Here is a 20879-nt window from a genome sequence, read left to right on the forward strand (position 1 = left end):
GCTTTTTTATGAAGCTGTTTGCCAAAACTGAAGTTCTAAATTGAAATGTGTCGACAGAAGGAATCTTACTGTTTATTTATTATTTGAATACATCTTGAGTCATGGTATGATATGACTGGGGTAAGTCATAATTCACTCACCTTCCTTCCTCTATGGATACTTGCATTGATTCCCAGCCAGACCTTCCAGATGTAGTTCTAGGGACTGATCCTGAGGGCTCTCAGCTCCTATTGGCTTGAACTGAGTTAAGGGTTCTCAGCCTCTGGCAGGATTGGGCCCTTACCCACATAAATTCCTGTTACCATTAGGGAGTCCACAATGCAGTCAAGCTACTTCACTGTATTTAAAGACAGGCAGTTTTAGATTTAAGATGGAGTTTGATAAGTTTATAACTAGGATTATGTGATGGGGTTGCCCGCGCTAGCTGTCCTGGATGACCCAGGAGGTCCCTTACAGTCTGATGTCCTATGTTGCACCTTGAACACATGATGTGTCCAATCTCGCATGCACTTGGCCAAATGTACTTGTACCAAAAGCCTTCATTCCAGGGTGTGTCTATCTATTTACCTGTCGACTTAGTGGCTATCACTACAGTAGTGTCTGATACTGTGTTCTGATCTCCTGGTGTCGGTACATTTAAAATCTTTAGATAGATAGTTGTAAATAAGTAATGGTCTCAAGTTGCAGTGGGGGAGGTTTAGGTTGGATATTAGGAAAAATATCCTGATATCCTACTTTTTCACTAGGGGGGTGATGAAGCACTGTAATGGGTTACCTAGGGAGGTGGTGGAATCTCCTTCCTTAGAGGTTTTTAAGGTCAGGCTTGACAAAGCCCTGGTTGGGATGATTTAGTTGGGGATTGGACCTGCTTTGAGCAGGGGGTTGGCCTAGATGACCTCCTGAGGTCCCTTCCAACTCTGATATTCTATGATTACATGATTCTAAGTGAACCGCTAATTTAGCAATGTGGAAATGAACTGAATACAAAGGAGTCACCTGTAAGTTGATCTGTAACATCTGGCGGTCATCCCCTCTATATCCCTTACCAGGACTTTGGAACAAATACAAGAAGCTGCCTTGGACAATCCGCTCCAGGTTTTACATTGAACTCAGTGCATACTGAGACTTTAGTCAGGGCTGTCTGAATACTGACGCTGGGAAGAGGCATCAAGAAGGCACCTTATTCTGTATATTACTACCTGGTCTCAGTGCCTTGATTTCAGGAGTTCTCAGTAACTGTCCACAACAGTTCTCCTCCTCCCACTCTGCTCTCACTTCCTTGCTGCCTTGAGTCATCACAGTTTCTTCTCCTCTTCATGTTGCTCACCCTGTACCACCAGCTCTTCTGTTGGTGCTGTAAACGAGTTACTGTAATTGGTATACTAGACTGGCCCACAAAAAAGCTGGCTTTGTGGCGTACGCATCCGTAACTGAAAGGAAATACTGTCATTCTCTTTTCTGCGTACTGCACCTTTAAACTTCAGAGACATCTTGTCTCTCTTTAGAGGAAACTGTGAAGCAGCTGCCATTTTGTGTTTCAGAGCAGATGCAGATTGTTAAGGGCTGAGTCACTGTGTGCTCTCTCTTCTCTGTCACACCGACTTTATATATGTTCTTTCTTTCTTTGTTGTGTTCCTTATCCTGGAACAAAAGTCACCTGAAAAAGCCATGCTTTGATCTCCATCTATAGTAAAACATCCACATATTTGGCATACATGTCTTTGGCTTGCTGGCCAGTACATACATATAGTAACTTCAATAGCTTGCAGCAAATAAAGAAAACCCAGTCCAATAGGAAAAGTATTGCACATTAGCTAGTGAAGACAGAGGAAAAGTTTCAATGTGCACAAGGAAATTGGATCTCTTATTTACATAAGATGACACTGTGCTAATTTGCTAAGTGAATAGAAATATGAGAAACACAAACACCCCTTAAAGTGTGCCACTGAATGCAGCTTTCTGCTACTGGAGAAACCAGTAATCAGCATGGGTCCGATCCAGAAGTCCTCTCCATTCAGACCTTGCTCAGGCAAAATACCCATTGGCTTCAGTTGGAGTTTGTCTTGATGAAATGAGGGCTTATCTGTGCCATTCAGGCATGACTTTGCATTTGAGAGGTTGTGTGGAGCCACCTTATCCTAGGGGATGCTCCAGATGGGACTGTCCATCTGGGAAGCACCATAGGGTCCAAGGAGAGCCCTCTGCACCATCTACTAGGATGGCCCAGCATTCTTCACAGTCTATGTTTGGCTTGCTCTACTGGTGGGTGCACAGAGCAGGGTGGGTGGGGTCATGGTCCCATCTCTTTCCCTCTCCCTTTGTAGTGGCTAGCACCCTAGATAGATGGCAAGGGGAAAACGTTTAAGTCAAAAAGTAGAAGGGAGTGGGCTGGGGGCCTCTCCCTGGCTTCAGTGAGCAGTGTTCCACCCATAGGCACAGACTTCCTTATTTCCTGGGGTTGCTCGACCCCTGCTCCACCCCAGGCCCCGCCTCCACTCCACACCTTCCCCCAACCCCCTGCCTTGCTTCTTCCCACCCCCTCCCCTGCCTCTTCCTGCTCCCGCTCCTTCCCCGCCTGAACAGCTGATGGCAGCGGGCGGGAGGCGCTGGGAGGGAGGAGGAGGAGCTGATTGGCGGGGCTGCTGGCAGGAGGGAGGTGCTGGGGAGAAGGGGGAGGCGCTGATCTGCAGTACTGCTGGTGGGTTCTGAGCACCCACTATTTTTTTTCCATGGGTGCTCCCCCATGGTGTCGGCACCTATGGTTCCACCACAGCTCCGCCTTCTGCTTCAGTCCACTTTAACCACTGGTTTGGCAGAACTTTACTTGCCCTCAGGCAGAGGTTTAAGGGGTGAAGGGCTCCTGGAAGAGGGAACTCTGACTCACCTGGAAAAGAGACAGTCACACTTCAGAGAAGCACGGCCACCCTCAGCAGCAAACAGGGACCTGGGTTTGGCTGTTACTTTTTATATATATATAGTGACAGGGTGAACTGTCACATGGGGAGAGAAAGAAACAAAACAATCAAAACCCCAAGCAGCTGTCTCCAATTAAATAATCCTCTCAGAGGCATGCTGGGAAAGGGAGGGGCTTGGGGTCCACGTAGGCCAGACCCAGCTCTTTCCCGAGAGAGAGAGGAGGTGAGGCAAAACCAAAGAATACTGAGAGGGTGAAGGAATGCCAAGGGGAAAACCAGCCTCAGAAAGGGGCAGGAGGAAAGAGGCAATCACCTTGTGGAAAAATGGTACTGAGTTTGTGGAGAACTGGGCACAGGTTGATGCTTGCCTGCCTGCTTAACAAACTTTGAACTTGCCTGAAAGATAAGAGAACCTGTGGGGGAAACAGGACTAAGGACTTTGGGAGTAGATGGATAAATACTGATCCACTCCTCTTATAAGTACTCCTACATTTTCTCTAGCACCCTCTCCTCCCCTCCGCCTGCACTCCACTCTTTCTGTGGTGGTCAGGTCTTCCTGGACCACCAGGCAATGGCTTGGTGACATGTAGAGCTGTGGGATTTGGGCCATAGCTGGAAGGCCAAGCCACCAGAGTGACTGTTTGTCAAATTCCCTGGGGCTGGTGAGAATCCACCACAATGCACATCCATGCATCTAGCTAGCTAGCTAATCAGCTGAGAGGATTTTCTAGGTGGAGTATGTAGCTGGAATACCCAGGATCAGATGTTGGATGAAATGTGCATTTTGCTAAAGCATTTGCATTTCCCCCGCCCTGAAGAACTGGCTATTTTCTCCACAAAAGTGGTTTATTTAGCTACCAATATGGCGTGATCTCAGAGCAAGAACAAAAATAATCATTTCTCTATATGAAAAAGCTCTACAATAATAAATGCCACGAGCGCGCCAAGATGAAAGGCCCGAAGTGGCTGCTCTGACGGAAGGGAAGCTGCTTGATGGGGAAGTGCAATAATATTTGCCTTGCCTTAAGACTCTGAAGGCTGTTCTGTTAAAGCATTTCCCCCAGAGCTTTACCAGCATAAGGGCACCATATTGAATCTTTGATAGCCCACAGCCACATTAGCAGGCGTGTGATGGGTTGGGACAGTAGAACTTTATGTTTGTTTTCCTTAATAAACTTGATTGTATTTTAACAGTCAAGTTAGATGACAATGATTTTGACCACCACAAGACAAGCCAATGTTACAACGGGAGAGGCCAGGGGAGTAGCTGGGGAGAAACAAGGCTTTCTCATTGTCTACATGCAAACCAACCAAAAATGGACACTTCGTGAGCAGAGTACACCACCGTTGCTTCTTTTCTTTGGCTTGCTGGCTTCTGGCCTCTGGCTAAGTGATGCCACCATATATGATAGATATTAGTCACGAGAGAGACAGGGTGGGCAAGGTAATACCATTTACTGGACCAACTTCGGTGGAAGGTACAAGCTTTCAAACTCCAAGGAGTTCTTCAGGTCTTTAGTCATGTTGCTTATGGCATAACTGGAAGGTGCTCCCATACCTAGGTGATCAGTGCAGTATAAGAACCTATGTAGAGTAGAAGTGAATGGGATGTGTCGTCTGGTGTCTTGCTACAAAATCAATGGAGGCTCATGGGAACCTCTAAATCATCAACTACATGTGAGTTACATGGCAAACCCAAATGATCCCATGTCTCCTCTGAGGCAAACATCTGCCCTCTGTTATGGAAAGCTGAGCAAAACCCTTCTTGTTGGACTGTACACACCTACTCTGCCCACAATCCGTAGGGTGCAAATGTACAGTTATTGAGAAGGTTAATGAGCCCCAAACACTTTGCTGATATATTTCATCTGTTGGGTAGGCTGCTCAGCCATTGGCAATTGCTAGACTGCCAACCTCCCAAACACCATTTGGGATACACAGTGAGGACTAATTTGACCTGGGATCTCTTTACAGGGCTGATCTGAGATGTTGCCTGAATGCTCTGCAGAAGGGGACTATACAAATTCTTCTTGTGTACAGTGCTGTGTGGGTCCACTCCCAAACCTCTCATCTTCTTATTATGTGGTATCTCCATAACTGGAGGTTTGCAACTATGGTAGCCCATTCTATATGGTCCTCTGCTAATCTCTTTGAGGATGAATAATTTTTTTGATCCACCCAGGATCCATCAAAGATCTTCTTTTCCTGTCTTGTGTCTTCTTCTGTCAACATTCCCTTCTAATGGGGGGAGGGATAGCTCAGTGGTTTGAGCATTGGCCTGCTAAACCCAGGGTTGTGAGTTCAATCCTTGAGGGGGCCACTTGGGGATCTGGGGCAAAATCAGTACTTGGTCCTGCTAGTGAAGGCAGGGGGCTGGACTCGATGACCTTTCAAGGTCCCTTCCAGTTCTAGGAGATGGGATATCTCCATTAATAATTAATAATGCCAGTCAACAGGGGCGGCTCCAGGCACCAGTGCACCAAGCATGTGCCTGAGGTGGCAAGCCCTGAGGGAGGCCTGCCGGTCACCGTGAGGGTGGCAGTCAGGCTGCCTTCGGCGGTATGCCTGCGGGAAGTCCGCCAGTCCAGCGGCTTTGGCGGCAATTCGGCAGCGGGTACGCCGAAGGCGCGGGACTGGCAGACCTCACGCAGGCATGCCGCCGAAGCTGCATTACCAGCGGACCTCTCGCAGGCGTGCCGCTGAAGGCTGCAAGACTGCAGTGTTTGGGGCGCCAAAATACATAGAGCCGCCCCTGCCAGTCAACATGCATTTCCCACTATACCTCTTAAAATGTACCCTGCAAATCAAATCTTTCTTTTCATACAATCTCTAATAGTGTTTGTTGAATTCCAATAATTTCTAATACTTTTTAGTTGGTCACACGATCTATCCATGATATTTTCAGAAATCTTCTGTAACACCATAATTTGAAGGACTGTAGTTTCTTTATTATTGATTGTTTAAATGTCCATATTTCCAGCCCTAATTTAACACAGACCAAATGTAAGTTTTTTCAAAGTCAAATTTAGTCTTCAGATTTATTTCCCTTCTCATAAGATGTTTATTCTTCCAGAATGTGTCTCTGACTCTTGCTATTCTGGTGCTGACTTCAGTATCCTATCTTCCATCTTCTATAATGATGCTTCCTAAGTAGCAACAATTTCTTACTTGCTGTATGGGTGTGTCATTCATTTGAATCTGGCATGTTTTCTCAGAATCCTTGCATCCTACCATAGTTTTGTGTTGTCCACATTCAATTCTAGACCATATTCTTCATCATATTCATATATAATCTCCATTAACTTCATCAGACCTTCTTCTGAATCAGTCAACAGCACTGTGTTATCTGCCCAGAGAATGTTATTCATCCATTTTCCATTCATCTTAATACCTTCTTTTGTTTCTTTGATTAATTTAATCACTCGCTATAAATGTTGAATAAAATTGGTGACATTATACAACCTTGTCTCAGTCCTCTCTTGATCTCTATTAGATTTTCCTTTTAATCTCCCATTATAAACCTCTATAAGCATATGTAAATGGTTCATTACCGTATGCAGATGAATTCACAACCATCTTCTGGCCTCTCACAAAGATGTTCTTAGAGCCTGCATGTCTTCCATTTCCATAGGCAATGTTTTCCACCTCAGGATTATATGTGTCCCATATGCTATGTTTACCGCTGAGGGAAAGTGGTCTATTCAATTGTTTGTTTGTTTACATAGATGAGGGGACGCTGCATTGCTCTCATCACCTTAATGTTGAGATAAGCCTTGAAGCGGTGAGGAAAAGCAGACTGATTAATGCCAGTGTGTTACACCTTTTGAAAAGACTAGCAGTGGCTAATTACCCAGTGCTCTGGTGACCCTGACAGGGACTCAGAGGGTGTGACTTTTGTATGATATCTCCTTTGGCTCCCCACTCAGCTCACCAAAGAAGTCCTTGATGGTCTATACCTCTGGAAAACCTATGCCTCATGGAACATCCTTGGTGCATGAATCCTGTTTGATGTGATCTGGATGATTCCTTAATCTTGATTCAGGGCCAGTTTTGCCCTTCTCCTTTTCTTCATTTATCTTGTGATGTACCTCCCTCACACAGTTGTCATGCAACAGCTGTCTCCCTGAATTGCAATACTCTAGCTGCACCCCCCTCTAATATCCTCTGCCTGCTCCTGTCCTGTTCTCTGCATCTCTCTGGCCTTCTGCTTTGGTCCCCCACAAACCCTTTACACTGCTTGCTCCTACTGGCTGTCTGAATCTCTGTCCCACCTATACTTTCTTGTGTGTTCAGGTGTTTAGAGTAGGATTCCTGAGGGTGTGGCCAGCTCAACCAATGCATAGCCAGATCAGTCGCTTCCTTGCTTAGTTGCACTCTGACATGGCTAAGGCAGAAGCACCTGTTTGAGCACGCAGGAACCAGTGAGTGCTCTTGAAAATGCTCATGGAGCATACAGCCCCTTAACCATGCCCTTGCTGTGCCCATTTGGAGAGCTCAGCACCCAGAATGCACGGACGTGACAACACACCTGCTCTGAAAATTCCATGAAAACCCAAACCCACACTGAGGCCTTGTTGATGCACTCAAGAAAAGAACTCCAGAGGCCTGCAAGCCGTTTAATACAGTGTTTCTCAAACTGGGGTCGCCGCTGGTGTAGGGAAAGCCCCTGGTGGGCCGGGCCGGTTTGTTTACCTGCCCCGTCCGCAGGTCCGGCTGATCGCAGCTCCCACTGGCCGCGGTTTGCCGCTGCAGGCCAATGGGAGCTGCTGGAAGCGGTGGCCAGTATGTCCCTTGGCCTGTGCCACTTCCAGCAGCTCCCATTGGCCTGGAGCAGTGAACCGTGGCCAGTGGGAGCTGCGATTGGCTGGACCTGTGGATGGGGCAGGTAAACAAACTGGCCCGGCCTGCCAAGGGCTTTCCTTACACAAGCGGCAACCCCAGTTCGAGAAACACTGATTTAATAGACCTAATTACTGCATAGATCAAATTTTGAAGGCTTGATTAATCCAAACTGTTTTCTCCAGGCATGGCAGTAACAGAGGGTGTCGTACAGGCTTCTCTGACTTGGCACCCACTGATTTTTAGGGATGTTTGAGCTCCCGGTTTTGCTAAACTACCTCCACAAAACTGGGAATGTTGCCTCCCATAGTTGTCTGGAACACACATGGAGCCAGCTCAGACAAGAGCAGTTATGACAACCATCATCTTTGGCGACAGGGCCGGCTCCAGCCTTTTTGCCGCCCCAAGAGGCGAAAAAAAAGAAAAGAAAAGAAAAAAGCCGCGATCGGCGGCACTTCGACGGCAGCTCCACCGCCGCCGCTTCGTTCCTCGGCGGCAATTCGGCGGTGCCGCCCCTCTCCGTTGGCCGCCCCAAGCACCAGGGGGACCTTCAGCATGAGAAGCATCTGCTGCTACACCTTCTTGAGCTAATGCTGAATAAGTAAGGCTGTCAGAGACTCATAGTCTCTGCAGACGGGGCTCAGGGGGCGCATCTGACACTCCGAGTCATACAACAGTAAGATGTGGTTGGAGGGAACGACTTATCAGGAAAGATGAAAAAGAGCTAAATACATCTAGCTTGGCCAAGACACACCTGAAGGTAGGGAGAGACACGATAACAATCTACAGATATTTGAATCTGTAAATAGCAAGGAGAAGGAATTATTTAGGGTGGCTCAAAGTATAAAAGAAGGCGTAAAGGGATACCACACACCCATGCCATGGTAATGAGTACAAAGTAGGATTGATCAGGCAAAATTAAGGCCAAGATTAAACTGGATATCAGCAAAATCTTCCTACCAATGAGACCTACTGGGCTGAGAAATAATCTTTGCCGGGAAGTTTTGGCAACTCAGCCGCTTGGCATATTTAAAACAGGAGTGGACAGTACACGAGGAAGTGTACTGCCGTGAACAATCCTACATTGGCAGGGTGATGGACTAGTTCAGAGGTTCTCACCCAGGGGTACATGGGGGTACGCAGAGGAATTCCAGGGGATACATCAACTCATCTAGATATTTGCCTAGTTTTACAACAGGATACATAAAAAGCACTAGCCAAGTCAGTACAAACTAAAATTTCATACAGACAATGACTTGTTTATATGGCTCCGTATACTATACACTGAAATGTAAGAATAATATTTATATTATTTTATAATTATATGATAAAAATGAGAAAGTAAGCAATTTTTCAGTAATAATATGATTTTTTAAACAAGTAGTTTAAGTGAGGTGAAACCTGAAGGTATGCAAGACAAATCGGACTCCTGAAAGTATAGTAGTCTGGAAAGGTTGAAAGCCACCATACTAATTGACCTAAAAGGTCTTTTTCCATCTCAGAGGCCTTGTCTACACTACGGGGGTAAATCGACCTAAGTTACTCAACTATAACTACGTGAATAATGTAGCCGGAGTCGACATAGCTTAGGTCGACTTACTGCGGTGTCTACACCACGCTGCATTGACGGGAGACACTCTCCTGTCGACTTCTCTTACTTGTCTCATTCCGGTGGCGTCAACGGGAGAGCGATCTGTGCTCAATTTAGCGGGTGTTCTTTAGACCAGCTAAATCAACCCCAGTGCATCGATCGCCACAGCGTCGATCCCCAGTAAGTGTAGACATGCCCTAAGATTCTTTGATTCATCTGATCATGTTCCTGTTCTCATGGACAATAGATCTATGAGGCCACCTAATCCAACCTGCAGCCAGGGTGTGACTCTCTAGTATTCTCTGATGGCACCACTTGCAACAAAAGCCAGAACGGAGGCTGTTGTTTCATGATCATGTCCCCCTTTTAAAATCTGAAGTAAACCCTTTCTTCAACTACAGAGCTGAAATCATAGCATGAAGAGTCAAGGCCTGGTCCTGGCTTCAGTCACAATGGGATGAGTAGGAATTCCTCTGCAGGCTGAGGGGAATAGGTAGCCTTCAGAATATAGGGTTCACTGTTGCTTAGTCAACATCTGTAATGTGGAACGACTAATTCCAAACATCCCGGGCCCAATTTGTAGGCACAGGATTGTTCCACTGATTTGCATGGTGGCTTTCCCACCTTTTTTTTTTTTAACATGAAAAGTGGGAGTGCAGATTTCGCACACAGATTATAATAAGCAGTGATAGGAGCTTGTGTCAGCTTGTAGAGGGTTCATGCATGGAAAGCAGGCAGGGGCTGGAGGGAAGAGTTGGTTGCCCAGGGAAGGTATAATTAACACATGGTAAAAATGTAGAGTCCTGATTCAGGGAAATACAAAAAATCGCTGCTCTAATGTGTTGCCTAGCAGTACTCAAGCACTCCTTCATGTCACACCCAGCGAAACTCTCACTTTCATGCAACCCACTGCAAAGATATTATTATGCAGTGAGAAAAGAACAGAAAGTGCAAAGCTTTGTTCTCATAGTACTCTTTTATTATAGGTACCTAAGCATTCAGCTACTACAGTGATGAGTGTGGTATAACTATCTGGATAGTTAGATTTATCTGCAAATGCATGGCTAGCTCACATTAATATAGCTTTGCAACACCCTTGTGAGGAAAATGGGTTGAAACCCATTTTATGGATTGATTAAAAAAAAGTGAGGCACAAACAGGTTACGTGACTTGTACAAAGTCAAACTGCAGATTGGTGTGGCAGAGCTTGGATAAAAAGCCAGAAGCACGGGCCTCCATTTCCTTTCTCTAAGCACCCATCCTGCTCTTCACCCCTTGAAAAGGGTCTATAAACCCATATTGTTCCGTGTTTGTACAGCCCCCAGCACAACGGAGTCCTGGTTTATGAGGGGGCTCTGAGGCACAACTGCAATACCGAATTATTATTATTGAATATTACTCACTTACTGCAACTGGCAATACATGGATTTGTCAGTACAATGTTCTCCAAAGCTGGAGATGGCCAGCCATCCAATCCTGCAAAATATTGAAGTCAATGGGGCTACTCTTCCGGGGAGGGCTACTAACATGAGCACAGGTTAGCAGGATGAGACTCAACTTTGTGTAAATTACATGCTTCTATGAAGATGATCCTTCTCAGTATTTGAGAGATTCCTGTTTATTTCAACAGGAAGTTTGCCTCAGTAAGACCTGTGAGATCAGATCCACTATATTTATCACAGTAGCACCTAGAGACCCCAGTCAAGGATAAGAGCCAGTGTAAGGAAAAAGTCCTTGTCCTAAAAAGTTCACAGTGTAAGGGTCCTGCAGGCTGACCCACACGACCTCTCCGAGTTGAATGGCACTCCATGTGGGACTAAAGATCCAGCCACATGCATCAGATTACAGGAGCAAGGCCTGAATTAATGACAAGACACAAGAGGTGGATGAAACACACGAACAAGTCAGGGGTGGGAGGAGGAGGTAGGAGCAATGTGTTGTGATGTTGTGGTTAGCGTGCCTTTTCTCATTGAATAACAGCATGTGAAACCTGCCCAGCTAGATGATACACGAGTTTTGATGTCCCCCGCAGAACTGCAGTGTAATTCCCAGGGGTGCTTGAAAAACCTTGCAACCTTTTGTTAGAATTCACTCTGCAATCAACATGGATTTTTTTATGCACTGAAACTCATGTCCACCTTCCTCTTTTACCATTTTGGAGTTTTTTTATGTGGTGTGTTGATTCGGTCCTTTCTTTTTTTTTTTGGTTGCTTGGTAAGTACCTGTAATAGTTCTCATTCTGCCTTGGCAGATTGTCCCTACTTACAGTCGTTCCATAGATGGGGAGGACCACCCACCAGAGGACCATGTGGAATATTTTAATATGAAGGTTTTTTTTTTAATAGGCTTCAGTTTTATTCCCAGCAAATCTTTTTTGTGTGACTATCGCTGTATCTCTGTAAGGGACTCCCTCTTCCTTAGACTGGGAGATGTCTGAAGAAACATACAGTGTGAGGGGGCGTTTTAGTTTGTTTTCTTGCAGGTGCTTTCCAGCAATATACATTTTCACGCCCTTTGTGATACACAAAAAGGTTTGGCAATCTGGTTCCATGCCCTGACCTATTTAGCAGAGAGTCAAGTGGGGTGAGGAAAATTGTTCTGACCCTATTTTTATTGCAATTGGCTCCTTTGGTGAAATGGAAAGACAACAAAATGTGGACTATTAAGTCTGACCTGAGCAGGCCCCTCAAATAATCCTTGTGTAACCAGGGGCAGCTCTAGCTTTTTTGCCACCCCAAGCAGGGCAGGCAGGCTGCCTTCGGCGGCATGCCAGCGGGAGGTCCCTGGTCCCACGGATTCGGCAGCTTGCCTGCAGGAGGTCCACTGGTCCCGTGGCTTCAGCGTATCCGCCGCCAAATTGCCGCCGAAGCCGCGGGACCGGCAGAGCTCCTGCAGGCAAGCCGCCGAAGGCAGCCTGACTGCCGCCCTCGCAGGGACCGGTAGGCCGCCCCCCGCGGCTTGCTGCCCCAGGCATGCGCTTGGAGCACTGGTGCCTGGAGCCGCCACTGTGTGTAACCCACACACCTCCTGGGTGTGGTGTTCTGTCCCCTCTAGTGGCACCAAGACCACTTGGAGAGAGAGATCTAATGAATCTGCTCTACAGGCTTCACTAACACAAAGTTGGCTTTTAGCTCATGCTGTAGAGGCTTATGCACTAAGCTCCAGAGGTCCCGGGTTCGATCCCGCCCGCCGACCACTGGTGTCTGTCAGTGTTACACTTGTGCAGTGGCAGAGGAAGCCAATGTGTTTTTGGCAAGAAAAGCCAGACAGGTTTAATGTGTGGTGCAGGATTGTCCACTGCCTTTCTCCCTCAGCAGTCATTTTTACTTGTGCAAGATGAATGCAGATCAGGGTGGCAGTTTTACACAGGTGACAGAGAATCAGCCATGGATGCTTTAGTTGTTTTTTTTCCTCCTTCCAATTCCTTGGAAAGGGAGTTCCAGAGACTGGTAACAAAAGGGGGAAAAAAAACCCTATTAGTTTATTGTCAGAAGTTAATCCAAACAAGAGGTGAATTACATAGACACTTCCCCAGAACAAATAGGCATATAGCCACAAGAGAATTCCTGGAACTGGTCGGTCTCCCACCTAAGACAAACATGTCTGAAATCTCTTGATTCCATGCACAAGTGCTCACTGTGGTCATATGCACAGCGCTTGCCTAACACAACTCTCACGGTGGGTCAAATCTGCTTGCAGGTTGCTTAATACTGTTGCTCATTATTAATACAGCTTTGTAGGTGCGTCAGGTCTTTTACAAGCAAATTACGTGACAGGCCCCTGCCCCGAGGAGTTTGGAGTTTAAATGAGACAAACCCAGCAAGAGATGAGAATAAATAATGGGAGGAAGAGGGTTACACAAGGGAAAGATCATGAGATGTCACGAGATGTTATGAAGGCATGTTGGACCAAATCCTAAAGACCAATTTTTACCATAGTTCCCCATGTTGAGTTGCCTCTCCTCCTGCAAATCAGTAATTCCATTTATTTCATCTAATTTGTTTGTACAGGCCACAGAGCTGTATTGATAAATCATCTTCATCACCACTCTATAAGAAGTTTTGACCCAAATCAGTAGGGCTGTTCATGGAGAAAGGCATTACTCAACTGATTTAAGGGTTGCAGAATTGGGCTTCCAGTCTTTATCTAGGCAAAATTCCCGCTGAAGTCAATGTAAGAACATGAGAACGGCCATACTGGGTTAAACCAATGGTCCATCTAGCCCAGTATCCTGTCTTCTAATAGTTGCTGGAGTCAGATGCTTCAATAGGGAATGAACAGAACTGGGCAATTAATGAGTGATCCATCCCCTGTTGTCCAATCTCAGCTGCTGGCAGTCAGAGGTTTAGGGACACTGAGACCTGGGGTTCCGTCCCTGACCGTCTTGGCTATTAGCATTGAAGGACCTATCCTCCATGAACTTATCTCATTCTTTTTTGAACCCAGTTATACTTTTGGCCTTCACAACATCCCCTGGCAACAAGTTCCGCAGGCTGACTGTGTATTGTGTGAAGAAATACTTCCTTTTTTTTAAACCTACTGTCTATTAATTTCATCGGTGACCCCAGGTTTGTGTGGCAGAAATGGGTCACCACTGTGAAGTTCAAGTCCAGATCCAGATCCCCCAACATTCAAAGTGTTTGAATACAGGGTTTTGGTTAACTCCCCTCTGTAACTCCGGAGAACGCCAGTCATTTGAGATATGAGTCTGAAATGGGTAGAACATACAACAAACATGCATTGAGAGAATACAAACTTGTGAAAAAAATGGCGTTGGAGACAAGATCCATCCCATTGTCAGCTCAAGTGGATGGAGCCCATACATAACTGTTGCGCCTGCTTCAAGAGGCAGGCACATAGCTGCAGACAGATACCACATCTCAGTAATTTGTGCATGGTGCTTGATGTTCCTTATGTGGGTGAAAGGCCAAGAGGAGGCTTTGCATATATTGGCTGTTCATGGGAAAAACAAACCCTGACTGTAAGGGAAAGAAGGTGGCATGGGTAAAAGCTGAGAATGGAAATCAACTTGTTCTTATTCTTCGGTCAGGTGCAGCTTCTTACCCCATAGAGAGGTATGCATTGAAAAAGCGGGTTGCAACCATCATGTTCCTGAGCCTGGAAATGCCTGTTTGCAGAGTGCTGGCATAGACATAAGCAAGACCACATGAGAGTACAAAGTATGATGATGGCCCCAGGGGTGCTGCTGGCCTACATGGGATGTGGATCTCCTTCCTTGTGCTTTGATCGTCTACTGCACACTCCATGCCACCAACAGTGTGCTATGACGGTGGGCCAGCTACCGTATGTGGCAGTGGAGAGGGTGGTGTGACTTTGTACTCTGCTCTTGGAAGCTCTTGGCCAACTTCAGCCCATCAATATATGGGACCAGTGTCCTAAACTAACTTAGAGGGAATGTTTGTTTAGTGGGAAACAAGATAGCCTGGTGGCCAGATCAGGGAACTTGAAATCAAAATTCCTGGGGTGCTATTGTCAGCTCCATTGCTGACTTATGTGTCCATGGCCAAGTGCTTCTATGCCTCTGATGGTCAGTCAGGAGATACTAGAGAAGAGAACAAGCATGTTGGGCTGGATCAATGGTACTGAACTTTTTCCATACTGTGACCCCTTATTGAGAGAAAAAAATTAATGACTCCCTTCCCATAGCTCTGCGAGTCCACTCCCATTTAATCAGAAGAAAGGGAAAATGGTTGTGACCCACCTGGACCTGATCACAAATCCTCTGGGAGTTGGCACCGCCAGGCTGAGAACCCAACGTCTAGATCTTCGGCGGGTAGAAGTCAGCACTGCTCCATTGTAATCAATGGAGTTATGCCAGTTTACACCAGACGAAGATCAGGCCTTTACTGTATACGATTTCCCAGTTAGAAGTTTATTTTAAGTCAAAGCTTTTTAGCAATGCGCGCTAGGCTGATCTAAAATCCAGTGCATAAGGAAAACGGTACAGAATTAGTAACTTGGTTAAAACAACACCTATACGTTAAGCTGAGTTTGAGGATGCACTTTTGAGCATTACAAGAAATCCACTCCATGCAAAGTGCATATGTTTCTTTCCTCCTCTCTGAACAGCTCTTGTTTCAGGGAAAAGTGTTTGTCTTCTAAATCCCCTTTCATGTGTCTCCACCCTCAAGCCAGTTGTCTAGCAGTTTCAAGCACACGGGTTGTTTGCTTTTGAAACCAGTTTGGAAGCTCCTTTTATTTTTGAAACTATTGGTTGTTGTCACAGGCTTAGACATATACAAATACAACAAAAGAGTCAAACGCTGGGGAGACAGAGCATGCAAATCTGTCGACGTGCTATTGAATTCACGTATTGTTACAAGTGAAACACCAGCACAGTGCGTCGCGGGAGAAGGAGGAAGTATGAGGTGCTAGAATGACAGCCTTTAAGTTTTTGGCAAGGCAGGACAGACAGGCTGTTCTATTTTGGAAATGTTGACTTTCTCCTTTTCTCTTTCTCATTTCTTCTTTTAATTCTTCCGGAAGGGAGCTCCAGAAACTGGTAACAAGAGACTTGCACGTTTCAGGCCAGAACCTTGGATGGTGCAAAGCAACGCAACCACATTGACTTTATGCTGATTCAGACCAGCTGAGGATCTGAGCGTACAGCTTTGTGTCATGAAGAAGTTTCATTGAGAATTTGATTTGCTAAGACAATGAGACACAAACGGGTTCGCTGCTATGATGAAAAGCCCTCTCCATCCTCTCCCACCCCATCCTCCCCAGCACACAGCAGAAGGTGTGCTTTCTGCTCCTTTTTCCTTTTGGGTGGAGCCAGGTGATCATTTTTTAATTCTGCCCTTGTGCAGAAAAGCGGTGTGGAATTGATTGGAGGAGAGATGCATCTTGTTCAAACTAGAAGCTAAAATATATTCCAAATGAGTAATCATTAGCATTTTCATTAAATGGCAGAGTGTGACTTACATTTACCTCAGGCAACTTTGGCTTGTAGGATGGCAAGTTACTGGGAATTTTCCAACAGTTCTTATTGATTTAGATGTAGTAGTTCCATTTGGTTTTTGTTTTTTTGCAACCTCCATCGCATGCGAGAGAACCCCAAACTGAACCAAACTAAAACAAACAACCCCTCCAGCATATGACGTGGAAGGAAAGCTGCGGCGTAATATGAAATGTATCCTGATCAACTAGTTACAAAGCGCAGTGACTCACCAGTTTTCCAAAAGGTAATAGCTAAACTAAAAGAAGAAAAACCAAGCATGCGGCAGGACAACCCCCCTGGGCAATCCAATGACATGAGGCCTTGATCCCAGAATCATCACTAGGCATTGAAATTCCCAGTGGAAGTTCTGTGCATGGCTGGTGGAACAGGTTGTCAGTGCAGTTTGGTGTTTGCATATTGCAAGTGTTTGAATAGAGGAAGGCCTAAATCCCTCTTTAAAATGAGATTTAGGCTCCTACATCAGTTAGGCGTTGTGATTCTGAGCACAGCAATACTGAAATAGCTTTCAAAATGAGCGCGTCAGTCACTTGGCGTTGGTTACCCTATTCTGAATTTGGCATGCTCTGCTGAGGTTGGCAGATTTTATCCACTTCAAAAATGTTCAGACGGGATCAAAACCAGGCGCTAATGTAAACAAGGATGGAGGAGAGCTGAGCTGGGTAAGGTATTTACAAAGAATGGGCCGGATCCAGCGGTCCGTATTCAAGCAAAATTCCATTCATGGGACCCTGTCCTCAGTCAGGAGGGCAAGTTCAGGCACAATGATCTCTAATGAGGTTTTAATTGCTTTGATCATTTTCCAAATGCTATTGAAAGTGTTACACAATGGACACTTGCTCTAGTGATGAAGCATGTATGGCAAGCTGACTCGGCAGTACAGTCTGAGAGATGGAGTAGATGGAGTAGATTGAGAGATGGAGTAGATATGGAGTAGATTGAGAGATGGAGTAGATATGGAGATGTGGGAGTTTGCAGTCCTGGCTGGTGGAGATGAGGTGCATTGCAGACAGGCAGGTAGGCTTCCAGTGTTTACCTATGCTTATCTACAGCACGAATTATAATAGATTTCTTAGTGCTGCTTCCTGAAGTGATAGGCCAGGGGACCTGAAAAGTAGCTGCATTAGCAGACTCCACCTCTCCAACTGAGTTGCCTCTGATCTCCCTGAGTCTGGTCCTGACCTCCCAAATCCCGGTCTCTAGTATGACAATGCTTCATCTGCCACTGCACAGCCACAAATAAAGAATGATTAATAAAATGGCCCTCATGCAAACCTTTTAAAATGCATTTGCATACACGCAAAGCACTTAAAACTTCATCAGATGCTAACGATAATATAGGCACCGTATACAATTATCCAGAAGGATCCCAAAACATTCATGAGTACCTATCAGGTAGGTACCTCTGAAATGGACCAGAAATAGGACCTCTGAAATGCAGACACTTGTGGAGTGGCCCGTGGAGGTTATTTTGTGTCCTCAGACATGACAGACCCTAGGAAGAACAGGAGTACTTGTGGCACCTTAGAGACTAAGGCCTGGGCTACACTGGGGGGGCAGTTCGAACTAAGATACGCAACTTCAGCTACACTATTTGCATAGCTGAAGTCGAAGTATCTTAGTTCGATTTACCTGGCCGTCTTCATGGCGGCAAGTCGACTGCTGCGGCTCCCCCGTCGACTCCACTTACTCCTCCTGCCAAGGTGGAATACGGGCGTCGATTTGGGGATCGATTTATCGCGTCTAGATGAGATGCAATAAATTGATCCCTGATACATCAAACACTACCCGCCGATCCGGCGGGTAGTATAGATGTACCCTAACAAATTTATTTGAGCATAAGCTTTCGTGGGCTACAGCCCACTTCATTGGATGCATAGAATGGAACATATAGTAAGGAGATATATATACACATACAGAGAACATGAAAAGGTGGGAGTTGCCCTACCAACTCTAAGAGGCTAATTAATTAAGATGAGCAATTATCAGCAGGAGAAGAAAAACTTTTGTAGTGATAATGACAAGAAGGTGTGAGGATACTTAACATGGGGAAATAAAGTCAATGTGTGTAATGGCTCAGCCATTCCCAATCTCTATTTAAGCCTAAATTGATGGTATCTAGTTTGCATATTAATTCAAGTTCAGCAGTTTCTCTTTGGAGTCTGTTTTTGAAGCTTTTCTGTTGCAAGATTGCCACCTTTAAGTCTGTTACTGAAGTGACCAGAGGTTCTCCTACTGGTTTTTGAATGCTATGATTCCTGATGTCAGATTTGTGTCCATTTATTCTTTTGCGTAGCTACTGTCCGGTGTGGCCAATGTACATGGCAGAGAGGCATTGCTGGCACATGATGGCATATATCACATTGGTAGACCCTAGGAATCGAAGAGTGCAACAACTTCCCTAGCTGAAACTACAAGGAGAATTTAGATAGGTCAGAGTGTAAAGTACCCAAGCTGGAATTTGGCCAGGAAATATGGTAACTCTTGTGCAAAATGCTCTAAGATGGTTTAATGGGCAAGAATGATCAGGGGGCATGGTTTATACTAGCAAATGTTAGTCCTAGGCAACTATTTGTAATTACTATTACTGCTATTTCAACACAGAGCAAGAAACAACAACTCACTCATGACATGAAATTCACAGATTAATAGCTGTATAGGCCACATGATCCTATGTGGAGTTGTTAGCTACTGCAAGCAAAAATGGTAATAGTCTTCCTCAATACTGTTGTAAATATTTTAACCAAATATTCATGTGTACATATGGTGACTGGAGGATATAATAGCCAGAGAGATCTATAAAAACAATATGATCACCAGGGGCCTGGCCCACTGAAGCCAATGGGAATTTTTCCATTGATGTCACAGGGCATTGGATCAGTCCCTAGGTTGAATAGCAGTAATGGCTTTCATAGTCGACCATTTTGTATATTTTTACAATCTTTAGAAAACAAAATTTCTCACTAAGAGCCCAGTCTTGTGTCTCTCAGCATATGGAGTTCCCACTGGGGTAAAAAGCAATGTTATACATGGGGCATTTACAGTATCGAGTCCTAAGACTTGATCCCTGGACTCATAAGAACATAAGAAGGCCGTACTGGGTCAGACCAATGGTCCATCTAGCCCAGTATCCTGCCTTCCGACAGTGGCCGGTGTCAGGTGCTTCAGAGAGGATGAACAAAACAGGGGAATTACCAAGTGATCCATCCCCTGTTGTCCAGTCCCAGCTTCTGGCAGTCAGAGATTTAGGGAAACTCAAGAGCATGGGGTTGCATCCTTGACCATCTTGGTTAATAGCCATTGATGGACCTGTGCTCCATGAATTTATCTAATTTTTTTAAACCCAGTTATACTTTTGGCCTTCACAACATCCCCTGGCAAAAAGTCCCACAGGTTGACCATGCGTTGTGTGAAGAAGTACTTCTTTATGTTAGTTTTAAGCCTGCTGCCTATTAATTTCATTGGGTGACCCCTAGTTTCTCTGTTATGTGAGGGGGTAAAGAGCACTTCCTTTTTCATTTTCTCCACAGCATTCATGACTTTATAGACTCCTATCATATCCCCCCTTCGTCACCTCTTGTCTAAGATGAACAGTTCCAGTTGTTTTTAATCTCTCCTCAGATGGAAGCTGTTCCATACCCCTAATCATTTTTGTTGCCCTTCTCTGAACTTTTTCCAACTCAAACATATCTCAGAAACACTAGTAGAGAATGTGTTAAAAATATTTAGCTAGCGAACTAGATCTCTGCGCTTTTATTTTCCTGTAAGTCCAGTATAACTCAGCCTCTTTGCAAAACTTGTCTTTGCTTGTATGGCTGATGTGCTAAGTCTGTTCCTTGCCATATTTCCATTTCCCTCGCTGTATTAGTCTATGATTTTTCTCAGTTACAAAATAATAATAATAGTAATAAACAACAACAACAACCAGGCACACAGAATCAGACAGCTGCATCAGGTGGTCATTGCATCAAATTCTGCTATTAGGTTAATAAAGAGACTGAATAATATGTTCATTAGTGGTACTTGTAGCTAATGAATGGTAAGATAATGGAATTCAAATATGTTATAGGGTGTAATCAGGTCCCCTTCAGGGGATGGGATGGAATTTCTCCCTACGTACAGCATCACACAAGTGGCTAGGTGTGTGTTGAGGGGTCTTGGCTTCCCAAGACCGAGGCTAGGAGATTAACAGGACTAGCATGGTAGAGGTAAGAGCAGGGAATCAGGTCAGAAATGGGCAGGAAAAGAGGACAGAGGAGGTCAGGGTTGCAGGGAAAAGAGGCAGTAGAGGATGAGGCCAGCAGGCAGGTGGAGAGGATGCCAAGTGGTGAGGGAACAGGGAGCACTGGCAGAGGTTTGGGGCAGCAGGAAGGGTGAGGAATGTAGTTGGAGAAGCCATGGGAGCCAAGCAGACTCGGGGACCAGATAGAACGAGGTGGACCTGAGGAGGAGCCATGCTGGCCCATCATGAGAACTCACAGTCTGCATGGTGAAGAGCTGCATCTCTGTGCAACCGTGTTTCAGAAGCAGTGGGCTAGCTGGAGGCGGGTGTATG

The sequence above is a fragment of the Trachemys scripta genome, chromosome 1, assembly GCF_013100865.1.
Source record: "Trachemys scripta elegans isolate TJP31775 chromosome 1, CAS_Tse_1.0, whole genome shotgun sequence".
NCBI classification, from domain to species: Eukaryota; Metazoa; Chordata; order Testudines; family Emydidae; genus Trachemys; species Trachemys scripta.